Source organism: Triticum dicoccoides, chromosome 4B (assembly GCF_002162155.2).
Source record: "Triticum dicoccoides isolate Atlit2015 ecotype Zavitan chromosome 4B, WEW_v2.0, whole genome shotgun sequence".
Taxonomy (NCBI): Eukaryota; Viridiplantae; Streptophyta; class Magnoliopsida; order Poales; family Poaceae; genus Triticum; species Triticum dicoccoides.
Window position 1 is genome coordinate 625685979 of NC_041387.1, and position 6836 is coordinate 625692814.

Sequence of the window (6836 nt, forward strand, 5' to 3'; positions counted from 1 at the left end):
GAAAAGCCTCGCACACAATAATGAACGACGAGATATGGAGGACGGCGTCTGGAGCCAGATCATGGAAATCCAAGACATAGTAGAACATGAGCCCCCTCACAAAGGGGTCGAGGGTGATGCCCAGGCCTCGAAGAAAGTGAGGGACAGACACGACACTCTCGTTGGGCTCCGGCGTGGGTATAACTTTCCCTGGAGCAGGAAGCCTGTGCTGGATATCGGCGGTCAGGTATCCGACCTCCCTAAGCTTAGCTATATCCTCCTCTTGGATCGAGGAGGCCACCCACCGGCCTTTTGCATCGGATCCGGACATACTGGAGGATCTGGGGTGTTGGAGCTTAGGTTTTGAGTGCTGGAGCTCGAGGTGCGAGAAGGAGCAGGAGAGGTGGAAAAGAGGCATAGGACTTGACCCCTTTATAAAAGGGATGAATACCAAGAGTCCTCAGTGTGACCGCTTGAGACTCATCTAAAATACACGGAATCGTACCAACGGTCGCCGTGGGGTCACATATGCCCATATTGATGAAAGATCCCGTATTAAGAGGAACACGATCTCTGCTTTGGCAGGACGTGCCAATAAAACCACCTCGCAACGTGAGTCGAGGTGGAGCAGGAGATGCCTGTTCGTGTTGGACCAGGCCACGATGCAAGGGCATGACGTACAAAGATTGCCAGCAGAACGGATTTATGCTAGGGTATGTGAAGATCATCTTGCAGATCCGGACACGGTCTACGTGTTCGATAATTATCTTGGAGTATTCGGAGGAGGAACCCGGCTTGCAATGTTGAAGACAAGACTGCGCGCCGGACTCATCGTCATTGAAGCCTGGTTCAGGGGCTACTGAGGGAGTCCTGGATTAGGGGGCATCCGGACAGCCGGACTGTATACATCGTCCGGACTATTGAAGCGTGAAGATACAAGACGCAAGACTTTGGCCCGTGTCCGGATGGGACTCTCCTTTGCGTGGAAGACAAGCTTGGCGATCCTGATATTATGTTCCTTCCTTGTAACCGACTCCATGTAAACCCTTGCCCTCTCCGGTGTCTATATAAACCGGAGAGGATGGTCCTTAGAAGGACGATCACAATTACAAACATACCATCATAGGCTAGCTCTTAGGGTTTAGCCTCTACGATCTCGTGGTAGATCTACTCTTGTACTACACATATCTTCAATATTAATCAAGCATGAAGTAGGGTTTTACCTCCATCGAGAGGGCCCGAACCTGGGTAAACATTGTGTCCCTTGCTTCCTGTTACCATCAGCCTAAGACGCACAGATCGGGACCCCCTACCCGAGATCCGCCGGTTTTGACACCGACAGCAGGCACACCATCATCACGGACTATGCTTTTTATAAGAGTAGAGATAAAAAATAGAGTTGGTGATGATGGTGTGCCTGCCATCCTACAATATAGGCTGTCCTATTTATATCTGAGGGATAGGAAGGAAACTATGGCAATTTACCCGCACTCCTCTCCACATTTGCAGATAAGGGCTTACCTCGTTCATCCTTTTCTCCCACAAGATCTTGATGTTCCGTACAATGCACGGGCATCTTGCTAGTAAGTGTAGAAATTAGACATATACCACTTCTCGAATCTTGAAACTAACAACATTCCTCCCTTATCTCATCATAATCGCCAAAGGAATATATTTTGAGTGAAACATAACATATTTTTAGTGATATACGTATTTCAAAACTAGACTCTTTTTTCTATAAAATCGGTGAATGTCTATTAATCTACTTTGATCATGTGGCAATGCATTGGCACATTGCTAGTAGTTATTACCACTGTATAATTTTTTGGACACCAGACAAATGGTGGAGTACATATACGAAGAGAAGAGGCGCACACACGCAGTCGGTCTCTCGCTGTCTCGCACACATGATAGTTACATAAAGGCACCATTAAGAAATAAACCCTAAAACCCTAGGTGCACGATTGCTGCATGTGCGGGTACCGGGTACGTGGTGGAGCACACCTTTGTAGGAATAGTCAGCTCGCGGGATAATTTGATCCGTAGGAGTTGATGGTCGGGACCACAGGTGAACGACCTGGAGGCGGTGGCTCACCAGTTGCCACTGATCGAGTAGCCACATTTAAACTATCATTTTTTAGTGGGGTAAGAGTTTTGATTTTCAATGGCGCGTTATAAGTACTAAGTAGTTTTTAGAACGATTGGTATGGAGCAAAAATGGAATTCATAACTACTACCTACTTAGCGTATGGTTGTATGGGTTTATGTTGCGATATGTTGAACCTGGTAGTTCTAGGGAAAATACTATGGTTTAGATGTTGGTTTTCAGTAATGAAAATCGGAAGGGGGAAACCCTTCTTTGATAAAAAAAACTACTACCTCCGTTCTACTTTACTAGTCCCCATCGTATTTTGGGTCAAAGTTTCTCCATGAATTTTACTTGTAAAATGTGACTGGAAAATGAGATTTTGTTATACCCAAACAAAAAAGGACTGGAGGGAGTGATTGCTCTGACACGGACGCGACCTCTCATAGTGCAGGCATTGAACCGGCGCGCCGGCCAAGAGGGCCCCACTCACTGTAGGCCCGGCTGAACACGCCTCCTTGCTGCATGCAACCGCTTTCAGACTGCCCCGCCTGCCTCCATTGAATCCGCGTGTGTGCCGGCTACACGTCCTTCCGCGAGCCGGCCGGCATTTTAGAACACAAAAAATGGCCAAAATATAATTAATTACGCATGGTCTTGACTTGTTGTGCTCGCACTCGTAGCAGGGACTAGAGGTTTTTCTTTATCTATAACTCTCCTCACATTTTTTTGGCTTTGAAGTGAATCATGGTTGTGGACATTATCTATGAATGTGCAGATATCTGTGAGCATGAGTTTGATGTGGAAGTTGAACTTGGAATGTCGGGCTTGTGCGTGAACTATACCATGTCCAATGCTTTGTTTGTTATTGTTTGGAAAGTAATTGTTGTTATTACATGACCCGAAAAAAATTATTTTGTGCCACGTCAGTAGATGCACAAACATCACAATAGGCATGCTGACTAGATAAACATTTGAACCTAGCTATTATGAAGGAAATTCTGTATTGACAACAATTTAAGATAGCAGGAGACGCCTAGCCTGCTCTGCCTCTACTAGCTTATTTCTGGCTTCTTCCATCTCTTCTTTGGCTTGGCTGAAGAGAGCATCCGATTGCTCTTTTCGCTTCTTCAAGAACTCAGCTACATTCTCAAGGGCTGTTGCACGCTTTCTTTCAGCCTTTACTAGAGCCACGAGGACACGAACAACTGACGACTCCACCTGGCTTGTGTGTAATCCAGCATCATGTGGGAATTTGCACCTTGTGTGTTATCCAGCATCATTAGGGAACTGGCACCTTGTGTGTAATCCAGCCTCATTTTGGAAACATGATCTCGAGGTTGACCATACTTCCCTCCTCGCATGAACTGCATCTTGACATGAAGTTACTTCTTTTTTAGATCAATACTCAGAGCAACCCAGATCCATTTAGTAGAAGCCAGATAAACATGACTCGGAGAAGTGAATTCAAAAGGAAAAATATATAAAAACAGACTACAAGCTAAGAACACCCACTTCCTACATCAAGCTAAAAACGAAAGCATTAGGACGATTAAGACTCTTCTTATTACACACGGAAAACATGAGGCTAAGAGAAACAGAAACTACAACATATACACATCGAAGAACATGAGGCTAAACGAAAGTAATTGAAAGGGCGTTACTTACCAAAGCTCATTTTACAGGTTCGGTGCAGCTCTTCCCACGCTCCTTGAAGATGTGCCCAATATCCCGTGTTTGGTCTTCATCGCTCCTCTGCATGTTCGCACTCGTGGTTTTAAAATCTCAAAATGGCAAGAAAAATATACTACTAGTAATACTCACGCATCTTGTGGGAAACATTAAAGCACTCATCTGCCATGTTAGAGCATCTCCAATAGAAGCGCAACGCGTGGCGCCTTTAAAAACAACGTTTACGGTGCTGAGATCAAGAAGTAGAGATAGAGAGTAGAGACTAGAGAGTAGAGGATAGTTCTCAGCATAGATATAGCATAGATAGATAAAAAATAGATAGTTCAACTACTCCTCGTCGTCCGACTCCTCCTCGGTGATGTCCTCCTCCGACGTTTCAATGTAGGCATGAAGATACCGACCATCGTCAGATTACTAGGGCGTCACTGCTCCTAGCCTCATGTTGAATTGAGCGTCTACGTTTCGCGTACGCTTGTCCTCGCAATAGGCGGCTCGCTCCGCCCTCCTCTTCTCCCTCTCCGCCATCCTTTGCATGTAGAACTCGTGCTCGTTGATGATGTCCTACAGGAAGCATTGGCGCCATAGAGCCATGGCTTCCTCGTCCATCTCGGCGATGCCGAGATGGTGCTCCCACCTCCGGTTGTCGCAACGATCCTCGTCGGTGATAAGCCGTGGCAGAGGCATGAGCTCCTGCGCCCGCTCCCGCGTCGGCACGTTGGGGAAGTTCAATGTTCTATGAGGCCACCGGAGGCGCCACGCCACCGGCTTGTATGCGCGGGAGGCCTCGTTGGCGGTGTCAAAATTGCCGAGGCCAAGGCGCATCCCATGGAACCGAATCTCAGCAGAGAAGCCGCCGGAGGGGCGCGCGCGGATGCCGCGGTATCCCCAAGTTTCCGGGCGACGCGGCGGCATGCTGGGGCGCTAGCGGCGAGGCGATAAAGAGCAATGGTGAGGCACAGAGCGGGGAGAGAGCGGTGTCAAGGCACAGAGCGGTGGGAGGGCGTTGGATTTTATAATGCACGCCGGACGCCGCGCGCCAAAACTAGCGCATGCCCGACCGATTTTTCCCGCGCGTGCGATCCTTTCCCGATGTCCATGCTATCTCTACTCTCGTCTCTACTATTATATTTATTTTATATTTTATATTTATCTGTACTTCTCTACTCTCTACATTTTTTCTTTTAAAAAACAGGGTTGGTGATGATGGTGTTCCTGCCATCCTGCAATATAGGCCGTCCGATTTATATCCGACGGATAGTATGGAAACTATGGCAATTTTGCAGAAAGATACCCACACCCCTCTCCATATTTGCAAATAAGGCCTTCCCTCGTTCATCCTTTCTCCCACAAGGTAAACTGCTCATACAAATGCATCTTGATGCGTGCAACACACGGGCATCTTGCTAGTTCTAAAAAACTTTCCATCATTTGCCACACTACTGGTTGCAGATGAAGTACCTACCCAAGCACATCGCGATATAGGAGCGATGCACAATTACAAGCTAATATTCTGTTGCACAATGGAGGCTATAACCAATTACTTTTACGGGAACAATAGCAACCAGGAAATTTGAAGGGTATGTATGAACAAAATTGGAACTGCACATGTACTGCAAAGTGATTCAATACACACATTACCAACCGAGGAGGAGAACGATTGTCGAGGTGGCCTCTATGCATCATGATCGGCAACGGGAGTCAGTTCATTGTCCACAACGATGGTGCTTCTGCGCTTTGCGTCGGCTTCCGGGAAGCAGATCCGAGACCGTGGAAGACGGTGCTGGGGAAGAGGCTCCATGTATGACGACAACAGTAGACCGGCTACAGTGCGACGTACGGGATCGTCGTTGAGGCAGATGCACTGCAGTGGATGAGTGCGTCTATGTATAAGAGGAGGAGCATGAAGGCTATGGTGCCATGGAGAAGTCTATTTTGCGGTGGGGATAGAAAATGGGGAGTATTCAGGTGTACTAGTCTGGGTGCCGGGGTGGGGTTGGCTGGGTAAGGTGAACCTAAAGTTACGAAAACAACCCCCTACCAAGCGTCATCCGTAGGCCTGTTCCGAAGGCTATGATGATAACTTCCCACTGCTCGAATCAAGGTCGCGGGAGATTTTCCCGCCGACCTCAAAATTTTGTGACACTGAACTCCCCGTGTGGCGTGCTGGGTGATTGGGCTAAGCAACTAGCGAGTAGTACTAGTAACTACTAGTACTCCCTCCGTGTTTATTAACTCTGCATATTAGGTTTGATCGAAGTCGAACTTCCTAAAGTTTGACCAAGTTTATAGAAAAACATAAAAATTTACCATAAAAATATATGTATGATGTGAAAGTACATTTAATAATGAATCTAATGGTATTTATTTGTTATTGTATATGTTAATATTTTTTGTTATAAACTCTCTGAGAGTTTACAAAACTTGACTTTGACCAATGCTAACGGAGGGAGTATACATTTGTTTTCTTAGTTTGTAGTGAATTAATCATTTGTAGTAATTGTGAAATAAATATATTAGGCTACTGACTTCGAATGTAATGGTCTATACAATTCAATAGTTACAATCATTGTTGAATTCCAAGATGTATACGAGCTCTATAGTACTTCAAAATATTCTCAAACTCACATAGTCCCAGTCAAATGAGAATCTAAATGCATTTCATAGTTATTACTTTGTAGGATGTAACAAAACCAACCATAACTCTACATCATCCATTATAAAAGTAGCATTTTGAACACATCCCAATGTGTGAATGAAACGTGTAGAGAGAGCTTGCGAAGATGGATCAGATAGGGCGGGAAAGATTGTGTGTATGTGGACGAGAGAGTAGGAGACAAACCTAACAAGGAAGAGAGATAGACAGAGAGAGAAAGAGAGAGGAAGAAGTTAGGTCTGTGAGAAAGATGGAGACATGTAATATACGTGAGATGCGTGTGCATCCGGATACTATACACGTGGAAGGAGAAGAGACAACAGGTTTGATGAGAGAGCTGGAAAAACATGGACGAGAGGGGAAGGATCTCGTGGGTTTAGGGATTGATATTTTTGTGTGGGGGAGAGAGGGATTGGTAATTTTGTG